The sequence below is a fragment of the Lepisosteus oculatus genome, chromosome 23, assembly GCF_040954835.1.
Source record: "Lepisosteus oculatus isolate fLepOcu1 chromosome 23, fLepOcu1.hap2, whole genome shotgun sequence".
In the NCBI taxonomy this organism is placed as follows: Eukaryota; Metazoa; Chordata; class Actinopteri; order Semionotiformes; family Lepisosteidae; genus Lepisosteus; species Lepisosteus oculatus.
Genome location: NC_090718.1, coordinates 4,824,399 through 4,847,407, shown reverse-complemented (window position 1 = coordinate 4,847,407; position 23,009 = coordinate 4,824,399). Strand labels below are relative to the sequence as shown.

The following is a 23,009-nucleotide window of genomic DNA, read 5'->3' as shown; positions in this document are numbered from 1 at the left end:
TTTGATTGGTAGTGTTTTATTACGTGGAACAACAGTACAGTATTTAAATAAAGTATCAGAATGAAGGAGCGAAGGGACAGCCGGCTGATATCGGTGTCCATTCCTGAGGCTGAGTACAGATTCTCCAGAGGCCGGCCCTGAGAAAATACCCACAGCAGTATAGGAGCAGCTCAGACAGAGGGATCAAAGAGCACAACACAGTTCACTACAACTGAGATCATCTGCTGTCCAGCACAACACCTCCCACCACCATTACATATCGAGTTAGCAAGTGTAAGAATAAACAGAGAAAGAGACCATACAAACATCACATACAGCAAACCGACGAGATCTAGAAGAGACTGAGTGTAAAATCTGTACAGGCATAATATACATAAACACCAAGTCAAAATCTATATTGTTTGTAAGCACATTCTAGGACGAAGAAAATAAACATTAATGGTTTAACAACTAAAAAAATCAACACACACAAGTCAACATGATATTTCTGTCTGCCCTCTAGATCTCTCATGTACACGGTACAGCATTAGAGAGAGAGAGACTGGAGCAAATCCAGCTGGTTACTGGTTAAAGTAGACCAAACAAACACCTCTTCAGCTGTTGCTGATATAACAACACCTGGATCAACTGCAGACACACCAACCTCTCTAGGCCACGGACTGGACAGCCCTGTCTTGCTCCTTCTTTTAAAGACGAGCTCTTCATCACCATCGTCTTCTGCAAGAAGGGTCACGATCACTGAAGCACAACGTGTCTGAAACAAATAAACTGCCCACAGCAACTCGTGCAACGTAGCGCCCTGAACACATTCCGATGAACAAGATACGAGGCAAACACGTTCGCAGCGACGGCAGAAAAGGCCGCCACAGACTTAAATAAAGAAGGGCCGAACCGATTAAACATTTCTCTTTGCTAAAACACAATCCTCGATGATTACACGAGCGGAAGAACAACACGCTTAAAGTTCCCGCCCCCCTCATGGATCTTGCAGTTTATTGGTCAAACTGGGCCGAAACTGCGCTGGACTCTGATTGGCTGTGGATCTCCCACTCATTAGCATACGGCTTAGACCCCAATCACATGATCCGGGTGTTCAGTGCCTCTGCAACCCTCACTCCAACACTGTGAAACCGCCCTCCGTAGACTCGTGTAGCAGAGAAATGGAAATGAAGTAAGAATAAATTGCGCCTTTTGAACTCCTTACAGTACAGGGTGTCACTTCCGATTCATGACCACCTGGCGGCGATGGTGCTAAAAACGATTCTACGGAGGGCGGTTTCACAGTGTTGGAGTGAGGGTTGCTGGGGTACGGAACACCCGGATCATGTGACTGGTGTCTAAGCCGTATGCTAATGAGTGGGAGATCCACAGCCAATCAGAGTCCAGCGCAGTTTCGGCCCAGTTTGACCAATAAACTGCAAGATCCATGAGGGGGCGGGAACTTTAAGCGTGTTGTTCTTCCGCTCGTGTAATCATCGAGGATTGTGTTTTAGCAAAGAGAAATGTTTAATCGGTTCGGCCCTTCTTTATTTAAGTCTGTGGCGGCCTTTTCTGCCGTCGCTGCGAACGTGTTTGCCTCGTATCTTGTTCATCGGAATGTGTTCAGGGCGCTACGTTGCACGAGTTGCTGTGGGCAGTTTATTTGTTTCAGACACGTTGTGCTTCAGTGATCGTGACCCTTCTTGCAGAAGACGATGGTGATGAAGAGCTCGTCTTTAAAAGAAGGAGCAAGACAGGGCTGTCCAGTCCGTGGCCTAGAGAGGTTGGTGTGTCTGCAGTTGATCCAGGTGTTTGTTTGTTTGGTCTACTTTAACCAGTAACCAGCTGGATTTGCTCCAGTCTCTCTCTGTAATGCTGTACCGTGTACATGAGAGATCTAGAGGGCAGACAGAAATATCATGTTGACTTGTGTGTGTTGATTTTTTAGTTGTTAAACCATTAATGTTTATTTTCTTCGTCCTAGAATGTGCTTACAAACAATATAGATTTTGACTTGGTGTTTATGTATATTATGCCTGTACAGATCTTACACTCAGTCTCTTCTAGATCTCGTCGGTTTGCTGTATGTGATGTTTGTATGGTCTCTTTCTCTGTTTATTCTTACACTTGCTAACTCGATATGTAATGGTGGTGGGAGGTGTTGTGCTGGACAGCAGATGATCTCAGTTGTAGTGAACTGTGTTGTGCTCTTTGATCCCTCTGTCTGAGCTGCTCCTACACTGCTGTGGGTATTTTCTCAGGGCCGGCCTCTGGAGAATCTGTACTCAGCCTCAGGAATGGACACCGATATCAGCCGGCTGTCCCTTCGCTCCTTCATTCTGATACTTTATTTAAATACTGTACTGTTGTTCCACGTAATAAAACACTACCAATCAAACATTGAGTCTCTTGTTTTTTATTGTCGTACACTCAGGCTTTCTTTCCAGTGTCCGTGGCTGAAATCGAAGAGTTTCGGGGGAACTTCTGATATGAGCTCTGTGCCTGTTGACGGACGGGGATCTCATGGAGAACACTGGAAGAGTAAAGCGTAATTATCCGCATGCAATACAAGTCTAACTGTGTTCTACACAGCAAAGTCAGATATACCTGCAGGCAGGCGAGGGGGAGCACAGAGACTCCCTGAAACACAGCTCACAGTGAAGCAGAGTCCTGTGCCGTAGGCAGGACTGACACCCACCCTGAACAGTGTGCAGGATCACAGCAGGACTCAGGGCAGCTCCAAGTACCTGTAATATGCAAGAACATCATGAATATAAAATACTTCTCAGCCAGCAGAGCTGTCGTTATTACAGAAGGGGGGCTGTTGAGAGCGGGACGAGTGAATCGCAGTTTTAAAGGTTTTGTGTTTGAAGGGGGGGCTCTATCGTCTCCCGGCACTGTGGCTCGTCCTGTAGGGCGCCGGGCTGCGGGAGGTGAGAGTCTGGGTTCAAATCCCCGGGTCTCCGCACATCCCAAAGCATTTTTTGAAAAATCCCGCAACAAGGTAGATGAGCAGAGATACTACTGTTAGAATCGCAAGAGGAGGGATACTTTTTTATTTTTTTTAATTATTTTTTTTTCGTTTAGCGAGATTTGAACAGATAAATATGTCCGCGGAGGTCTATCAGATCTGGCAGGAAGTATAGCTCACTCAGCTTAAACCCCGACTCTTATACATCTCCACCCCGGAGCCCCGGGTTCGAGACCCGCCTGGCTCGGCTGTTATTTTTCTCTCAGCTTGAACTTGCGCTCTTCCGATTGGCTGTTCTCACACCCACCTCTTCCACACGCTGATTGGACACTATTAACACTGAACTCCGCCCTGCAGCACAGCCACACCCCCTACACCAATCACCATGGTGACGGGACGCGTTCCTTCAGCACAGCGGAGCGTCATCCTTCACCTACCTGGCTGCGAGTGTCCTCGGGCCGGCAGGGCTCTCTACGCGAGGGCGGGGATGGAGGCTGCAGTCTAGGCCGCAGGCCAGCGCCTCCCGGCTCCCCGACAGCGACAGTGCCCGGAGGCTGTAGCGCTGCGAGCCGCTTGGTGTGGCTGTTGACAGGGGGACCAGATCCACGGCTTTGTACACCCCTGTACCCCGCCCCCCCACACCCAAACCCTGTCAGAATAATCAAACTAAGTAACAATTACAACCGTTTATTACAACAAATAAAGATATAAAGCAATAAAACAATTACAATACACAGCAGTGTTAGTATACTGGTATCCACAGTCCCATCTCGGTCCCAGGTGTCTCTTAATTAGCTACCTTTCTCGTCCTTTTCGCGCTCATCAGGGGGTTCACGTTATAAATAGGGGCGGTCTGTCCTCCAGCTCCTACAGGTTGGGGTCCCGACCCAGGGTGGGGAGCGCGTCCGTGAGCGGAGACGGGCGGGGAGGTGGGGGCCGCGGTGGGGGGGAGTCTGGCGGCCGGCCGGCCGGGAGACCGCGACTGGTACCTCGCTGCTCTCCCGGTACAGGCGCTTTGCTCGGCTCCTGGAAAACAAAAAAACAAAAAGCGTTTCAATTTCTCATACATGCACTAAACCTTTTTTGCAGGTTTCACCAGAACAAGCAACGTTGTTCAAGGAGAAATTCGTTTATAGCAAGTTTTACCTCTCTCGCTTTAACCTTTACAGCAGGACGGGAGCAGCCGGCGTTTCGAGAGCAAGGTAAGCGGTTTCTCTCTCCTCTCACACCGGGGTTCAGTCTTCACACCGGGTCTCGCACGTCTGGGCTCCAGGGTCCTGCGGTCAGGTACCGGTAAGTCAAGCTACGAGTTTCCCCAAGTTAAAGGCTATACAGAGCGGTCGGCGCGTCTTCATGCAAACCGGCTCCGGAGGATGAAAACCCAGCCGGACCCGCAGCTGCACAGAGTCCGGAACCACAAGGACCCGCTACCGTTGGATTCGCCAGGACCGAGAGTGGGCGATACCGGTAAGCGACGAAGCCCCTGTGAAAGTGGTTTTCAGTCCTAAACGAGTCTTGAAGCTGCGCTTTCCTGACCGGGTCTCTCGGCTTCTAGGAAGAAGAGACTCGGACTCGCCTGTGGATCCGCCGCGGAGCTCCGGTCACTCGGTACACGGGTGGGTGTGCGCTCAGGTCTCCACGCCAGGAGGACTCGACAGCCGCCCCTTAAAGCCCAGAGCCGCGCCCGGATACTCCACAAGCCTAGAATACAAACGAGAAAAAAGCGTATTTGACAGGTAAAACGAAAAAGAAAAAAACATCAATATGAAAGCCGTAGGTTCAAGTTTAACACCAGTTTTCCTCCGCAGACTCGAAGCCACAAGTCAGCCCGTCCAACAGCTCCATCACGGTAAGTTTCAACAATTCACATTTAAAGCCCAGTGTTCTTGTACCGTCGTGATAAAGCGCCCCGAAAGTGTCCGCCCAGAAAAACGGTAAATTTTCGAAACTTTCGTCGTTTGCAAACTCGCTATTTAAAGGCGAAGAAGCGACCCGGCTGTCGGAACCGCTAAAAAGCCGCGGATTGAAGTCTAATTGCAGACTGACCGCACCTGCCTTCTCGTTTAGACTCGGCCAATAGAGGCGGCGGATCCCGGAGCTGCTCGTCTCGGCTGTTAACCAGCGAGTTCTCACACAGCCCGAGGGCAGAAATCCTGTTAACTGTGGATTTGAGTTCACATCGCCTGACAAGCTCAGTTAAGTACAAGGTTAAACCTTACTTGGTAAAAAGGTTTTAGTCGGAGCTACACCATTTGCAGCCCTTCCAGTGCACTGTACTGTGGTAATATGACACAACCAGCTCCTGAATTCTGATTGTATCAACATCCTACCAATTAAGAATTCAATAGATCTGTGTACAGTAACTGGAATGCAGTGGACTGGAGAGGCTGCAAGTAGCTCTGACTCCAGAGCTAGATCAAGGTCCCACTTTCACAGTGCAATACCCTGAGACAGGATGGGCTCCCACACTGACACTACACTGCCCACTCATGCTCTTTATCCACCTCGAGGCAATGCTGCTCACAGGAAATCTAAATAAGCAACAAGCAAGAGTCAATCCCACACTGGGAAGGAGACGAGAAAAAGGTTCTGGCTGTGGAGTCACCTTGAGACAGAACAGGAGTCTGAAGAGGCTCAGAGACTGAAAGCAATAAGTTTTCATTAACCAGCAGGTCAAGGTGTGTTGAGGTAAAGATGCTAATTCGCCGCACTTCTTAAACCAGGTTCAATATTTTCAGTTTAGAATGGTTCCTGCTTTCTAACAGCATGCAAACCACATGGCAGCTCTCCTGCACTTGTGTTGGGGTGAACTCGACTGTCGCAGGGGAAGGAGCTGTTTTCTGGAGAGCTGGACTGAGTGAATTCCGTGGTTAGTGTGTAAACATTATTCAGACACCAGGACTCTGCAGTGACCGTGTTAAGAGTAATTGTAGCCGATTTCTTCAGTTGAAAGAACTCCACAGCCAGAATAAATGTCCCTATCAGTGGGGAATTCTCCCATACTTGTTCGTGTGCAGCTCCCACACTGAGCACATGGAAGCAAGCAGGCTTTTACTGCAGCTTGAACAATCATTTCTCGAAGAGCTTCAGATGCCCTCACACCTAAAGTCCAATCTTTCTCATGGGCTAGAGCATTAATTCTAACAGCACAACATGCAAACAGATCACATTAATTCATGCCACTGCCCCTGTCACTCAGACCCCTCCTGTCAAGGTGTATTGATACAATGGGACACTAGATCATGCTGGGTTTCATTTGAAAGGTGTCCTGCATGAATATTGCAATGTCAACTTAAGCTTTACAGTCAAGCAATATGTACTGAACACAACAGTAATTTGAGGGATTATTTTACTTTTGGATTCTGTGCACACATTTGATCATATTCCAGTAAAAACATCCTTTGTTCTCAGTCCTGTATATTGAAGTAATTGGGACGCATTCATTTTAAGTAAATGAGGTCTGTGACCCAGTGAGTTCACTCGGTCATCGTCCTAGAAACTCCTGCTGCCACTGAGTACTTTGGTCTTCAGGTGATCATACTTCAGTTAGTTCGTCCTGCTCCACTGGATTGAAAGCTGAATGCTAACTTGATCGTTGTAAGGTTTTTCAGTTCTCCTGATGACCTCCTTGGTTGCATTACGAATTGTGACAGAATGCCACAACACCTGAATATTTGATGTGCATCCTCCAAGTTGAGATGTAGATGACATGTATGGTGTCTGACTAACACCACCTTTGATCCTAATCCTCACCCTGTACATGTGATCAACATCTGAGCTCAGGGGGGAGTGCAGAAGACATTGAGGTGTTGCTGAAGTTCTCGGCTCTGAATCCACAACACCCAGTACATTAGTGCTGAGGGAGGCATAGAGGTGCAGAAATCGCCTCATGATCTCCCCAGGCCAGGCCATGACTCACAGGTGAGGTGCTGTTCTGTGGAGCATCTACAGCTCCTTTCTGTCTGCACGCTTGAACCTTTTCATCTCTGTACTCTGAGCACATTCTGAAGCCTGGCTGAGGTTATGTCATGGCCTGGGGATGCATGAGTGTCTCCAACTGGTTCCCTCATCTGTATTAATGCTGCTCATGATGGCAGCAGCAGAATGCTTTCTGTAGTTGACTGAAACACGGTCTCTAATGTAGGGGAAGATGCCTCCATACTAACTGGAGAGTGATTCACCATGCAGCATGACAATAACTCAAAATAGCTGATCAGTGCAACCAATGAGGTCTTCAGGAGAAAACAGAAACTGTCCAAGTCTGGCTGCAGATTTCAATCCAGCTGAGCATGATGCAACTTGCTGAAGTACTCATTTCAAGCAAGAGCACCTCAAGAACGGGTAACTCCTCTTCTCCAGGGAAGACACGGAGTACAGTTGCTCAGTTACTGACTTGTGCTCTGAAATGTGTAGAGTGAAAGTGTGCCAATACATTAGAACATAGGATGAGGTTAAATTTCCCACCAGTCCTGCTGTTCATCACTCACAGAGGACTGAGATTATAGATTGCCAAGGTGAGCAGACTCTGACTGATCTCTAAGGTGAGCTGAAGTAGATATCCACACCCTGATATTATACAGGTACTCTATCACTTCACCAAGGAAACTGAGTTGATTGGCACTAATCCTGAATGCTGACAGCTTGTGACTACACCCCCATTTCATGTACGTTTTCCTCTATCAAGACTAATGTTCTGGATAATTTAAAATGAGAGCTGAAGTGTGGGGATCTATAGCACCTCCATATCTTTAGCAGGAACACCTCAGTCAGGATAGCAGCAGCAGCAGAAAAGTGGACAGTCTAGTAATGGCCAAGCTACACTCCACATCTCACCCCACCTGAGCAGCAGTGTACATACTGAACACCAAAGTCCTAAACCCTCAAGAATAGACACCTCTGTAGCTGCAAAGTGTCTCGGATCACACAGAGAACAGTGAGCTCATTGGGTCCAGACTGCAGGCAATTATTGCCTCTGTGGGCTCTACAACCCCATATGTCCCGATCTTGCCTGTTTGAAATGGCAGAGTTGAACTGTTTGTACTTGAATATGATCAAGTGTGTGCATTCAATTCCAGAACTGTATTCTACTGGATTCATTCATCTCCTGCTCACAAATAAAAATTGCTTGACTGTAAAGTTGTGGTTCATTGGTGGTGGGTACTGTGTCTAGACGTAGGCTGAGTCCTGCTGTATTTAACAAATGCAGGGGCTTGACATGATTTGCTGTGAATCTGGGGTCCCTGTGCGCGGGAGCAATCTGAGACCTAGATCTCATCATGGGGAGCACTTGAGTAGTAGGAACAGCCCCTTACCTGTAGTTCACTGGAGCTCGATTATTCTATAACCAATCTTCTCCAACAGCCTGGATCCCATGTATGATCTGGTGCTCAGTAGCCCCGCAGTGTTCCGGGATAGATGTGATGTTGGTACACTGCAGCCACACCTTGCTTTGTGGGACCCCGGGTCATACAGATTGCTTAAAGCGCAACATTATTTTCAGAAAGCCAAGACAGACCTAAAACGAGCAAAAGTTTCCAACTTGAAAACAGGCAGCAGAATGTTGGTGCGCGTAGAACTAAATATTTTAAATCCTACAACATTAGAACCACAACCCAGGTCACACAAACAAACCGCAACTCTGTAAAACTCACTGACCGTAGATAGGAGTGAATGTTAAAATTAATAAAACGTAAGTCGTGTGCCTTCTACCCCTGCATCAAAAATATAGCGTCAGCATCACCCGTCACCTGCAGGAGACCGTCTGAAGGTCAGAACCACTCAGCCTTAGTTTCACTTTTCCCGACAGTAAGACGAGCCCGTGTCCCGCAAAGCGAGGTGCGCTGTACCGCCGAGTGACTCCCTGTGCTCCTCTGCCTCTCTCCTCACTGCATCTGCCTGCTGTCGCTGTCACTTACCTGTTTTTCTTGTGTTTCAGGTCTCGCCTGGCTGCTGTCCCTGCCGCCCGGACAGAACCCATCCCGCACCGACCAGACTGCTGCGGCTGGAAAGGAAGTCACCACCACAGATGCGGTTACTTGTGATTCTGTAACTTGCTCTGTATTTTCTGTAACTCATTGTAACCAACAGTCTTTGATTTGTATGCTGCAACACTCAATAAAGAATTTCAAATTCTGTCTTGTTTTCTTGGTAACATTATTTGAACACAAACATAAAACCAAAGAAAAGGAGGAACACGAACACGAACTGAATATTAATGAAGGGGTGTGGCCAACAAAGGGCGTGGTGTTATTAATGAGGGGGGCGTGGTGCATTATTAATGAGGGGCGTCACTTATGCACTGTCATACCAACCAATCAAAATGTTTGGGTTAAAGCCCACCCCACAATTTTTACCCTCACATGATTGGTCAAATTCCACAACCACGCCCATGTCCCGCCCCACAAGAAATCTGATTGGAAAGGACTTAGGACTATGATTTTAAAGTCATACTCCACGATTCTAATTGGTTGAAAGACATGTCAATCAAAACACCACACCCCCAACTATGACACTGTTCTAAATGGGTGTGTTTTTAAGATTGACAAGACATTGAGTCCAATCACAAATGACTGTCTCCAAGCCCTGCCCTGCGAGTGCTTTGTTTAATGTTAAAGACCTTTAATTAACTCATACATAATCAATGTACTCATTATAATTACTTAGCATAATTTGACATGTAAACTACAGAATAAAAAGTTAATCAGCAACCCTTTCAATGTTTCAAATCTCTGAAACATTTAAACATTTTAGATTAACACAATGCAAAAGGCATCATGACATATTCTTTGAAAACAATTTATTCAAGAAAGACAAATAATCAAGAATTAAAATAAATTTGTACTTTATTTTTATTCAGTATAATGTAAACATGCATTTTAGATACTTCAAAATCAAACTTGAAATCGTTTTTTTCCAGTTGAAAAAGTTAAACAAAAATAAAAAAATACATACAGTTCATATAAAAAAAAACGTGAAAAATTTACATGCAAATAAAGAGTTTTAACGCCGACATGAACAGTATAACATTTTTACGCATTCAAGTATTTGTTTGGTACAAAGTAAACACGAAATATATCTGGAAAAAACACCATCCAATACAATTGCTTTTAAATTTAGTTCAATTTAACAACATACATATTAATAGCTCATTAGTATACAAGCAGCTGACGCCTGATTATAATATATATCTAATATGCAGATTTAAATGCAAATGAGGGTGTCAACACCGACGTCTTACTAATAAAACAAAAGTAAAATCACTTTTTAGTCCCTTAAGCAAAGTGAACGTTTTTGCTTAGTATAAACATTACATTCTCGATTCACAATTCTAGCGAAAACCACATTATACATTAACAACACAAATGCAAATTAGCTCATTAACATACAAACGACCGTCCTCTAATTTTAATAAATGCAAATGAGCTCCCGTCGCCATCTTGCTGATCAAACGCAAACAACAAAAAAATCGCTTTATACTCACGAGCTGGAAGTCAAGGGGGTCCGATATATCGCCGCAGGACTTCCGCACGGTGTTCTAACGATCTCACTAAAAGAGTAAGCCAAAAAACAATAAAAACCAAGAAAACGCCATTCAAAACGCTCAGCTCCTAATTTTGCCAGAACTTCCGGAAAAAGCCGTCACGGGGGGCGGGGCTAATTTAAATAAGAGCAGCCTCACCCAATCAGAATTCTAGACGTCACGCTGCCCAGTCCCGCCTCCTTGACACAGAGGGTGGGGTTGGACCGCCCTCATGCGTTGGGAGGACGAACTACAAATTTGTTTAATTGTAAAATCGCCGCTATATATTGAATATTAATAAAGGGTTTTGGTGGGCGGGGCCACGACAGATGTCGTCTCGCCTGTTTATTGGTCATTGTGGCTCCACGGCCTATAAATTCTGGCCCGTCCGTTTATCCTCCTTACGCGCGAGGGCCGGATAACAGAGAGGGCAGTAAGTATCGTGTGCAAACGCGTTTTAAGCTTTACTACTTTGTGCATTGACACCTGTATGACATTATTGTGCCCGCGATAGTTTGGAAATGTTTTGTGAGAATTTTCTCTGTGTATTTCTTATTCTTATTCTTATTTCACCGGGCTGTGCTTCAAACTGTCGGGCGAATGCTGTGAATATTCACCCCTCTAATGTCCTGCTAACCCTGCTCTTCAACGCTGATTAACAGACCTCACTCCTTTCTCTCAATATCGCGCACAAAACCACATCTTCGGGCAGTCTAGCGGAACCATGTTTGAGTCGAGAGGGAAGTTTCAGTATTTTCACTCCAGCTCTCTCACTCTGGAGCTCGACAAGGACTCGTGGTCTCAGTAATAGTGAAGGATGTGTTTTATTGCTGCCTAACAATTGACTTTAAACCTGAAACGTTCTCTTCCAAACTGTTTTGTGTCACAGAGCCTTTCTCCCTCTATCTCAATGTATTATTTTACCTTTCTATGCTTCTTCCTCTGTCACTAATGTTCCAGATCTCTTCAAATAAAAGCTGAAGATTCACATGAAGTCTAACAACCACAGGAGTATGGTGTGTCTTAAGCATTCCCTCTGGGTTCAGATGTTGATGGCATGTCCACTCCCTAACCCCACTACTACCCCAGTCCTCACTCTTCTACATGTGATCAACATCTCAGCTCAGAGGAAGAGCTGTCCATCACTAAATCAGAGCTCAGACTTCTGCAAACCAAGCAATTAAGAGAGAGATGGAGCCCCGTTGTGGCAGAATACTTGAAACTTGTTTGAAAATGAATCAACACAAAATATTAGAGAGCTTTAGGGACCTAGAAATCTTAAATTTCCAAGTCCCCAAGACTGCTTGTGCTCTCTACCTGTTCCCCTCTCTGAAACTTTCAGGGCACTGATCTCGTGGAGGATTGTGATGGGGCATCTTGGAAGCTCCCTCTGTCTCCTGACCCTTCCTCCATCAATCTCACTCATTCCCTCTGTCCGATTGCCCCCGTCTCTCTCTCTCACTGTTCAGCTGACCCCGGGTCCATACCTGTTGTCGGCGCTGCCTCTGACACAGTTCGTCTCCTCCTGGTCTGATGAGGCTGTGGATTGACGTGATCAAACCTCCTCCTGAGTCTCATCACCCAGGACTCCAGGTGAGTCCCCACTCTGACTCTTCTACCTCATTGTTCAAACAAGTAAATCTGGATTTCAAGCTGAAAAATGAAGGAGAAACATTTTTGCTGTAGAGTCTTTTTCAGGTGATCCTGTCTATTTTTCAGTGTAATTCATCTTGTTCCTTTGCAGCCAACACACACTGATACAGCTCCCCACTCCAACATCTACATATTTAAAGGTTTTATGTTTTATGTTTCCATTTTTTTCACTGTTCTGGATCCAGTTTCATTTCCTTTGTCTATGTGTCCTTCTTCAATCCCTCCTGAAGATGAAAGATATACTGCTGAAGGCTGCAGATACACAGCCTGTGAGTTTCTACTTGATCTTCCAGGTGAATACAAACTGAAACCCCTGAACTCCATGTTTCCATTATGTTATGGATTCATTTTCTCCTCTCTTGTCTCCTGAGATCTCACTTATTCACACAGAGTTAATTTCCATCAGCCCTTTGCAGTCAAGACCACCAACGCAGTGAACTGGCCCTAGCAGCAGCCACAGGAGTTGTGAGAAAGTGTGTACGAGTTCAGTCTGTTTTAGTTTCTTGCCGTCTCCCTGTTGCTCTGTATACTTTACTCAGACACTGTGTAAAATGTCGAGTGCTGTGCAAAATAAAGATTCTCCTTTCATGTACTCCTGATTCCCTCACTACGAGCCCCTTCCTTCTCCAGCAGCGTTGAGGTATTATCTGTGTGTATGAACTAGATACAACTGTGTACAGCTGCTTCTTGTGCTAGAATTGTCAACTTGATCCATTTTGAGTGTTTCTGTATAGTTAGTAGTAAAGTCTTTATCTAAGGAAGTTAATTGAATGAGCTTTGATTTCACTTAAGTTTGTTCTCTAGAAAGTTTTTTGGTTGTTTTCACTGAACACTTCTGAATTATGTACTAATAGCTTTCATTCTCCCTTTCAGTTACTAAGAGAGGCTGTTCAATCACTTCAGTCTGTATAACTGGAACTGATGTCACAACTTCCTTAGACATCAGTAAAGCCCGTTTGCTATTAATCACCATTCTGCTGTGAGTTTTTCAAAGGTTCTGATCTTTTGGGTATTGGTAACAGATTTCTAGATCTCATCCTGACTTTGTGTCATTTTTGAGTAGTAATTCATTCTCAGTTTATGGTAGCTGACTGAATTTGTACTCTAGTTTTGAGAACTATTGTCCTTAATTATTGTGAATGCCTGTTTATGCACTTGTGTTAAGCTCTTCTGTCTGAAGGTGAACTTGTCCGACGTCTCAATGTGAAGTGTCTGTGTATAGTTTGGAGATCTGTATTACTGAGTCATTTTATTCATCTACTGGTATTAAACTCCTCTTGTGTCTGACTGGGATCTTCTCCGGCTCTCAGCCCCTCCTGCACTGCTGTCACCCTGACCTCCCAGACGCAGGTGCTCTTACCTCCTCTCCTGTCCTGCCAGAGTCTTCTCCTCGAGCAGGGACACAGTCTGCTTCTTCCCTCCCGTTCTGATCCCCGCAGGCTCATTCCCAGCCTTCTGGAGAAGGGAGCACAGTGGAGGAGGTGAGGGGACTAGTAGGAGAATCTCCTCCCTCTGGACCAGCACTTCCAGCCCTCAGAGCCAGGGCCCCTGTTCTTCCACCAGAGACTCTTAGTGTTTGTGCACAGCGCCAGCAGGAGTAATCACTCCCTTCCAGTGTCCCGCCCCACTCAGTTCCACAGGCTGGGAGAACACTTTCTCAAGGGAATATTTGGAATCAGTATTTTGATGCTCAAGCTGAGCCCTTCCATGTGAACCAGTGATCTGAATCGCTTATTTTGAGCTCATTTTAAGCCTCTGCAGAAGAGCACACTGAACCTGTGAAAGACTGCACTGTCACCATACAGCAACACTGCTGACTGATTGAAATATAGCAGTACTGGGGCTCCACGGGGGACTGTCCTTGCTCCATTCCTGTTCACCTTTTACACCTCTGACTTCAGGTACAACTCTGAGACATATCATCTGCAGAAGTTTTTGGATGATTCTGCAATTGTGGGGTGTATTAGAGAGGGGAGGGAGGAGGAATATAGGAGCTTGATTACCAATTTTGTGGAGTGGTGTCATCTTAACCATCTCCAGCTTAACACCAGCAAGACCAAAGAAATTATCTTTGACTTTCGAAGGAATAAGTCTCCGCTGAACCCTGTTTCCATCCAGCGTGAGGACATGGAGGGCATACTTAGGGCTACACCTGGATGATAAGCTGGAGTTGTCTGGTAACTCTGACGCCCTGTACAAGAAAAGTCAGAGCCAACTCTGTTTTCTTAGGAGACTCAGGTCCTTTGGTGTGTGTGGAACACTGCTACACATTTTTTATGAATCAGTGGTGGTGGCAGCCATCTTCTACGCTGTGGTGTGCTGGGGCAGCAGCATCACGACAAAAGATGCAAATAGGCTCAATAAACTCCTCAAGAAGGTTGGCACTGTGCTGGGGATGAGCCTTGACCCCATGGAGGTGGTGGCTGAGAGGAGAATGCTGACCAAGCTCACAGCCATCATGAACAACACCTCTCATCCGCTTCATGGGACTGTTTCTGGGCAGCGGAGCACTTTGAGCAACAGGCTGCTCCAGCTCCGGTATTCAAGGGAACGTTTCCGCAGGTCTTTCCTCCCGGCGGCTGTCAGGGTGTAGAACGCTGCCCTAGGCTGGGACTGCTAGCCCTTCATCTGCTCCTCTATGGACAGCATGTTTACTCCATTGTACTTTTTGGACAATCAGTCTGTATAAACCTATGCACATTTTGCACATATTCTATTGTTTTTACAGTGACTATGATCAGCACATTTTGCACACACCTATGTATTTATTTATTTTGTTTGTCTTTTGTTTTATAACTAGTCTGTTTTGCTTGTCTTGGGCTGGACTGCTGTAACACATCAGTTTCCCTACGGGATTAATAAAGTATTATCTATCTATCTAAATATGGATTGGGGTTCAGCTGCGTTCATGAGGAGTTCTAGGTGTTTTAGTATTAGTGCTCAGGATGAGGCTGGGAGTTACTGAATTTCTCAGTCTGTAGTAATAAGAAAACATTTTTATATTACACCTTTGCAAGCATCTTACAACGTGTTATATAGTAAATAAAAAGCAATTTTTATCCTTTAACCAGGGCAGTTTCTCTGCTGCGTGATTGTCTGAAGCCTCACTGGAAGGGTCTGATTTGGTTATGTGCAATGAGATGGTTATTTAATTGAAAAGCAGCAGCTCGTTCTAAGCTTTTAGCATGAATATAGCAAGAAAACAGCAGGTGATCTTGTCCACTCGCTCATGTGGGAATAACACTGTATCTGCAGTCAGGTCACACACTGTGTGCTCAGAAACTCACAGCTGGTTCTGAAGGTGAGGGACAGCAGTGGCATCAGGTACTGCAGTCAGGTCTCTGAGTACAATACTGTGCAGAGTCTGGAATGCTTTCACTAGTATTGAAACACATTTGTTTAGAGTTTTCCTTTACTGAAAAGTACCCTGTTATAGATAATAAAGTGATTATAGCATAATCATGGACATCTTAAGACTGAACAGGAGCCTGAAGAGGCTGATTGATTATTTGTACAGTGTGATAAATTAGTGCAGATAAAACCAAGAATAATTAATGGCGCTAGCAATCGTTTTAATTACATTTCTGTTTTTCATTTTATTTCTCTTGTATTACTTCAGTCTTGTTTGACCAGCTATGCACAGTAACTGCCACTGATCAGACCCAGTACAGCTCTGTATTTCAGCTGGTCAGTGGAAATTACAGTGAAGTGGACACATATCAATACTCAAAAATACTCAAGGCGACAGTATTTGTAATTAATACAGAATACAGTATGGAATAATTCCTGGAAGATTATACAGCACTGTATTGGGCACAAAACTACCTCAAGGTCTGTTAAAGTATGGTAAGAACTGATTTAGTAAAAACAGCAACTGATCTATCCTAACAAAGATACCAAGAGAAAGTGGGATCAATTTCAAATAACAGGAAGTAAACCTGAGTTTGAAATGAACTGATCTGTCACAAAAGACACATTGGTCAAATTGGTAAGAAAGGAAGACAAGCGTGGATTATACAGAATTCCACAGATAACTACTAAACAAAATGAACAATTCCAGCGATAATGAGCTCACCTGCTATCTGAGGGCGTCTCCACTGCGCAGGTATGGGACTCAGCTCCTGGCGCAGGTGAGACTGGGGGCTGATGACATCATGTAGACCCCACCCTGCAGGAACAGGGAGAGTTTGATTCAGATATCTTTGCCACTTCTTGGATAAATGCTGGGGGAATTAGTCATTTGACAACAGCAAAGTTTTTTTTTTATATTGCAAGTCATCAAGTGCAGATTTGACTTTTTTTAAAAGAGACACATGCACGTTCTTCTGATTTGAACTTCTGGGATAATCGATGGGGAAGTGATGCTCGGTTCTCATCATACTGCAGAGATTGCAATTTTAAGGCTGTATTTCAGCGCTAAAACTATAAGCAGTAAAATTAATCATTTAAGGAGATGGATAATTATGACAGTAGTTCTTCCCAGGCAAATGTTTGTTTCTGCTTCATGGTTAATAAGGGATGCAATAATATGCTTATTAAATTGGTTAATAAGGTCTGTACTGAACATTAAGTATTGACTTTAAATTAGAAGGAAGGCTGACTCTAAAGTTTTAAAGTTGATTTGGAGGAATAAACTCATTACCTTAGAAAAGATAATGATTTGTCAAACACAGGCAGAAGGAGGCTTTAAGGTTTAAGACTTTAGAACAAATTATACTATTTTGTAGATCTATGATATATACAGTATGATCTAATTACATTTCTCAGGAAGTAAGTGATACAGAGTTTTACTTTGATGTAATTTTGATGCTGGAAAGATCCCCCTGAAACACTGCTGCTTCCATAAACAAATACTCCTCACATGGACTCTTACAGTATATATAATCATTCCCCTCAGGTATACCATCTGGAATCATAGAGATATAAAGTTTTGTAGTAAAACATTGTGCTTTGAAAACTGGGTTACAAATTGCAATGGGTAAAACAATGGATGTTTATGAGGAAATATTTACACTGACTATGTTTTAAGAAATTGTGCTAATAGTCCATCAGAAACTTTGAAAGAATTTACAGCCTGTATTAGACTGCAAGGACACGATGTATTGAGTTGTAATCGCAATAAATATTTAAAATCCCTTTTGCAAGTTGACAATATCTTGTCAATTAAACTAGTTTCAAAAACATCGTTTGGGAAACTAATTGACTGGAATAAAATATAGATGATGCCAAGCAAATGTTGTATAAGGTTAAGGAGGTTTGATAAAGAATTGTATTTCACATTCACCTTAATGACACGTGTTATGCATAGCTTTAAAATTGATACAGATGATAAAAGCTATGTCTTTTGCAAAAGCAACCCAGGAACTTTACCACATTTGTATTGGTTATGTACAGTTATAGACGCATTCTGGGTGGATGTGCAAAAGTATATAAGGAAGGACTCTAATATTAACATTTCTTTTAGAGACATAATTGTAATGTTACTTTTTCATCCCATTGAAAACCCTTCAAAAAAATATAATTTGTCGTTGTATTGTCAATCTAAAACATACATACTGTAAGGACAAGCCTCCAGACTATTCCTAAAGGTAAGAACGTGAAAGCTGTACAGTCTATTTTTCCCTTATATAACCCTTTATTGTAAAATGCAACTGTATTATGGACCCCTGATGATGTTATACAGTATGTACTCTTGCATATATATTTATTGTTGTTGCAATCAGCAAACCGTTTTGTTCAGACAGATCTGAGCTCTGCACTAGCACTAGCTTTCTGATGTCTTTCTCCACACAGCTCAGCGGCTCCCGACTCCCCGACCCCGACAGCGCCGGAGCCCGGAGACTGTAGCGCTGCGAGCCGCTTGGTGTGGCCGTTCACAGGGGGACCCGATTTACGGCTCTCTACAACCCAAATCCCTTCAGGATAATCAAACCAATTAACACTCAAAACAGTTTATTACAGCATATAAGGTTAAACAATTACAATATACTGCGGTGATATTATACTGGTATCCACAGTCCCAGCTCGGTCCCCGGTGTCACAATTACCTTTTTCGCGCTCATCAGGGTTCAGGTTATAAATAGGGGCGGGTCTGTGCTCCAGACCCGTGCAGCAGGCTTTGTTTGCAAACTCGCTATTTAAAAGCGACCCGGCTGTCAGAACAGCTAAAAAACCACGAACTTCAAGTCAAATTGCAGACTGACCGGACCTGCCTTCTCAATCAGACTCGGCCCATAGGGGCGGCGGATCCCGGAGCTGCTCGTCTCTGCTGTGAAAAAGGCGAGTTTGCAGACAACCCGCCTGCAGAAATCCTATGAGAAAATTCAAATCCCCTAACAGGAACAATTAAGTACAAAATCTCATTTGGGGAAAATTTAGTCGAGCAACTCATCTTGCAGCCTTTCCGGTGCACTCCCCTGCAGTAATCTGACACAACAGCTCCTTAATTACTGCTGATACTGTCAGTAATATCAATCAACCGCACTGGGTGCAGCTACACTGTAATGCAGTGGACTGGAGAGGCCGCAAGTAGCTCCGATTCCAGTAGCAAGGTCCCACCTTCACGCTGCAATACCCTGAGACGGGACGGGCTCCCACACTGACACTACACTGCCCACTCGTGCTCTTTATTCACTTCAAGGCAACGCTGCTCACAGGGAACGCAAATAAGGGAGAAACAGGCGTTGACTCCACACTGGGAAACGGACACCTTGAGACAGAACAAGTGTCTAAAGAGGTTCAGCGACCGAAAGCAATCGGAGACGGTTTTCCTCTCTGCCACAGCTCAGCTCTGGTGAGAGACTGGGATATTATTGACTCTGGCACCGTTTCTCAAAGCAATGGAGCTCTCTGTAGCTCTTTCAGGCTCAGTGTTGGCCTCACGGCTGTGTCCCTGACCAGTTTCGTCCTAAATTGAATTTTATTGTGCCTTCCTCCTAATCTGGGTTGTTCTAACATAGCCAGTGATTTAATAAAGGAGTTTGGGCTGTTTTAAATCTACAAACATCGCCGAGGTGTTTTGAAATCTCCATGGTCTCCAGCAGGTGAATATATTGTCTTGAAATTCACTGCCTGTTTGAGGGCATTGATCACACTTCTCAGTAGCTGTGAGGAAGAGTCCTATATCTACTGAGCCTTCCATGATCTTCCTCCATCAGTCCCTCTGACTGCTGAGTCGGTTTCCTGTCCCTCTCTAACAGGGGCTCAAGGTCCAGCTGGGTTCCGTGTCGGAAGACTGTGGCTCACGGTGTGTCCAGAAAAAATGATGGTCCAGCTAGATTCTGTTGCAAGAGACCGCGTCTCCAAATAAGATGATGGTTATCTGACACCTATCCTAATTAAATGCAGCAAAAAAGGATACACAATGTTATGCTTGTTCTGTTTTTTAACCACATTATCAGTCTCCTGAGAGACTGTCAAAAATTGCCAATGCCGACTATATTTCAAGTCGTCACGGCGGGGTATTGGGAAAAGTTTTCAACTAGCAATAATCGCGCCTCGGATAAACCTCATTGGCTACGATACTGCCACTGCGCAAAGCTGACGACTTACCCCGTCCGCCAGGACCGGGACTCTGCCCGCTGAGCCCCCTATTATGGTGTTTGTTTTCATTCGCACATCAGAAAGTTCTGCAAACGTCTACAAACCAAAAATAACAAGGAGTCCTAATCTGTCAGCTATCTTTATATGCTCTTAGTTAATATAGCTCTTAATTGCTTTAATAAGAATTGCTCAAGAAATACAGTGAGCGCAGAGCATGACGGGTGAAAAGGTTGTATTACGTCGCCATCTTGCGCGTCAGACTGCTGGCAAGAAGCAAAACCGGAAGAAGGGAAACCCTTTGTGGCCGAAGGCGTTTTTTTCATACAGCTATAAATCGATGTAGTATTTCTGCCTAATTGGAAGCTAGTCAATAAAAATTGTATTTCAACCTAAACGTCTTCAAACCGAAAACGTAAGGCTGTTAATACAACACTGAAAATAGTTTTCTTATTTCACAGCTGACTGATTGAGACAAAGATCGAGGGCCGATTTCTTTGGTGTTCGCTAGTTTACAGACTTTAGTCTTTACTAGGTCTCTTTAAGAGTATAGATTTAAAAACAGGCAAGACAACAAAGCGACTATAAAAATAAAAATGTCTCGATGCCGGTGTTCACTGACAATTGCTTGATTAGCGGAGCTTTACGATTCAGTGAAACATTTAAATATTATTTTGGACAAAACGTAGCGTTTAATTTTACAAAATTATATTATACTAGAATGTAGACTGTTCCGACTATAACAAAAGAAAATAACCCTGAAAAGCCCTTTTTGTGTGCAGGGCGGGTACTAGTTTAGCCTTCAGCAAACAGCCCTTCAGATGGTAAAACTTTTCTTTACCTTTTTTAAAGCCGCTTTAAAACCAATGTCTAATAATTCAGTCTATACGGCCGCCCAACCAATTTTCATGAGCTCAATCATTGAACATTTTCGGAACAGATTTATACGCAACAGCGAGATCAATTTGACGTTTTTATTTGAGTTGGACTAAAATATAAGATCGTTAATCATATTTTTTTATTACAAGTCCCCCCTCATCACAAACTGGGTTTGCTTTAACTTCTGTTAGGACGAAAATCAAAATATAGAAAGAAATGAGAGAGCTCTTCAATAAACTTTAACGTGCATTTATACAAGATACAAGATAAAAAAAACATTTTGGGTCAATTCCAACGAACTGAAAGCAGCGTATTTAACTGGAGTTCAACACCTAGTCAGCAGCTCTGTGCTAGCTTAATGCGCCAGTTTAAAACCAATTGCAACGAATTTGGCCGATAAAATGAGTCTGCAGCTCTAAACCTATTTTCGATTACAACGAACCCACAGTAACAACTACCGCCCTCTAGCATGTTACAGAAGCAGAAGACCAGCTTAAACCATCTCTTCATATGGGTTAAACTCTGCAGCGGACTCACCAGAACACTTGTTCCCGAAAATCGTCCCTCAGTGATGAATTTCGTTTGAACATTATTGTAATATTTAACTAACATTGCCTTCCGGACACACCACAACTGTTCATAATGAAGTTTATCAATAAACGTGTTGATTATTGATTCATAGTCAGCAGCTGTATTGTAGGTGACGCATGTGGAATCTGTAGTGTGCGAGAGTGAATTTTCAGATATCGCGGGGAGTGAAGAGAACCAAAATGAACGAAAAACCTTTAAATTGGGTGGAAGTGTTCTGCCACAGCTGGGTGTTGATTGAACAGATTAATTGCATTTCCTATTGCGGCGGGACTCTACACTTGGGGTTTCTCGGGGAAAGGCAGGGATACTGGGGTTCTGGGGGTACAGTTGTGTAGGCAAATGTAAGGGCACGTTAAAGAAAAACGAACTATCGCCAGTTCCGACGAACCTTCTGGTATCTGCGGCTCTGGTCCAATAATAACAGCGGTGAAAGAGGCGGAAAGTCTCTTCAATAGACTCGGTCAATAGCAAGGCCGGGTCTGACCGGTCACGCCCAGTGCCGGTGTGGCTCTTAAACGGACACTCGGACCACGCGAGAGGCAAGCAAACTCCCAAAGGTCAGAGGGACAGCGATGAAACTGAAATAAAAAAAAAGATCTATTACAGAAGTTCCCTCATCTTACCTTTTTTAGAGCTACGAATGTTTTTTTTTTAATTGCAGACCACATCCATTCCCACGAGCTAGCACCTTTTATATTAATCTCAATTCAGTTTAAGACCTAAAATTGCTAAAGCTCTTGGCCACGTATCAGCTGGGGGTTTTTGTAACGCGCTGCCAACGCCGGTGTCATGAACAGGCAGTCGTCGCTCAACGCGCCTGTGACTTGTCTTGCTACCTCACACGGAGAAGATCCACAATCATCAATTAAAAAAAAAGCCCTTACTGCAGATGAAGCGCTACAAATGTAGCCACTGAAATGGCGTAGCACTTCCATTTACACTATTGCTGACACAAACGTAACTCATGCATACAGCCAAAACGGCGATATGCTCGCTCCTTCGTGTGAAGGATCTCCGTGTCAATCTGGATCCTTCCTCAATGACAATACAAGCGGCTAGGACGTGACGCGTTTGTTTCGAGACTAATTGCAGTTGAGTATACTTACTGATTAGATTATTTAAAGTGTTCTTCTGCAGAACGGCAAGGATGCTCCGCCTTCTGCACCGTCCTGAGCACAACCCCAGCTGGTCTCCCACTGGGTTCCGCAATGATATTTTCGTTCCTTTTGAGCTCAGAGCTGGACACAATCTCCAGATAATCCCGTTTTAACTCGTCCGGAATTTAGTTCGCAAAACTGCGGGCGAAATCGGAGGGTTTGTGGCGATTAGAAATGAACAGAATCCAACCTCCTGCGAAAGCTCGGTTTGTTATCCTGCGTGTCCGAGAGGCAAAGCGACTCGGAACACCTGTTCTAAACTCGCGTCACCAAACCCCAAACCGGCACAGGGTCTGCTCACCCACTGCTTCTGCTTTCTTCTGTTAACCCCCTTTTACGGTTTGTTAAATGTTTATTCCTCAATTTTAATTAACCAGAGTGATTTTCATTTGATCCCCTCTCTCGTAGCCCGCACACAGCTGTGAAGTTTTACATTTCAGGACCACTTTAGTCGTACCAGTAGTCTACAATGTATCCCGATCCAATGACAAAAAACGGCTTTTAGCCCTCATTTCTAACACTCAGGCCAGTTATAAGGCGGAAAGGTTCATAAGCATGTAGTTCGATGTATCTAAGGCTTAATAATGCTTAAAGTTACTCACCTCATGGGTGTATCAATCGGAAAGACGCTAACTAGTGACATCACTGCTCTAGGGCAGCAGCACAGGAACTCTGTGACGACCGGCGAGATTGGAATTCACTTTTCACGGTCTTGTAAACG

General features: G+C 44.3%; 5 long non-coding RNA genes and 1 other non-coding gene across 24 annotated transcripts in view; 3 read left to right on the top strand and 3 right to left on the bottom strand.

Moving 5' to 3' along the window:
• LOC138224917 (uncharacterized) lies at nt 1-1,109 on the bottom strand. Its single transcript, XR_011183414.1, has 2 exons — nt 644-1,109; nt 1-137 (listed from the first exon to the last, which is right to left on the bottom strand). It is a non-coding gene; the product is annotated as an uncharacterized lncRNA (long non-coding RNA).
• A 19-nt stretch (nt 1,110-1,128) lies between these two features.
• Nucleotides 1,129-2,377, top strand: LOC138224916 (uncharacterized). Its single transcript, XR_011183413.1, has 2 exons — nt 1,129-1,762; nt 2,241-2,377. It is a non-coding gene; the product is annotated as an uncharacterized lncRNA (long non-coding RNA).
• A 2-nt stretch (nt 2,378-2,379) lies between these two features.
• LOC138224913 (uncharacterized) lies at nt 2,380-22,623 on the bottom strand. 16 transcript variants are annotated; one of them, XR_011183394.1, is made up of 14 exons: nt 22,238-22,623; nt 21,520-21,709; nt 16,198-16,290; nt 13,483-13,577; nt 11,957-12,122; nt 10,431-10,496; nt 8,866-8,951; nt 8,263-8,465; nt 4,527-4,651; nt 4,097-4,227; nt 3,750-3,976; nt 3,388-3,599; nt 2,587-2,726; nt 2,380-2,512 (listed from the first exon to the last, which is right to left on the bottom strand). It is a non-coding gene; the product is annotated as an uncharacterized lncRNA (long non-coding RNA). The 16 variants fall into 16 exon arrangements; XR_011183383.1 differs by adding an exon at nt 15,410-15,500 and having other exon boundaries at nt 4,097-4,651; nt 22,238-22,621; XR_011183393.1 differs by having other exon boundaries at nt 3,750-3,973; nt 4,097-4,651; nt 22,238-22,621.
• Nucleotides 10,758-13,370, top strand: LOC138224915 (uncharacterized). Of its 4 annotated transcripts, XR_011183411.1 has the most exons (5): nt 10,758-10,902; nt 11,939-12,062; nt 12,308-12,415; nt 12,513-12,595; nt 12,996-13,370. It is a non-coding gene; the product is annotated as an uncharacterized lncRNA (long non-coding RNA). The 4 variants fall into 4 exon arrangements; XR_011183412.1 differs by lacking the exon at nt 12,996-13,370 and having other exon boundaries at nt 10,764-10,902; nt 12,308-12,391; nt 12,494-12,714; XR_011183409.1 differs by lacking the exon at nt 12,996-13,370 and having other exon boundaries at nt 10,764-10,902; nt 12,513-12,714.
• Nucleotides 19,523-19,663, bottom strand: LOC138224924 (U4 spliceosomal RNA). Its single transcript, XR_011183422.1, has one exon. It is a non-coding gene; the product is annotated as a U4 spliceosomal RNA (small nuclear RNA).
• LOC107075708 (uncharacterized) overlaps nt 22,030-23,009 on the top strand; it is a 16,194-nt gene continuing 15,214 nt past the window's right edge. Inside the window, exon 1 of the long non-coding RNA XR_001477215.2 lies at nt 22,030-22,222. This is a non-coding gene — a long non-coding RNA (uncharacterized lncRNA). The remainder of the gene's footprint in view (nt 22,223-23,009) is intronic.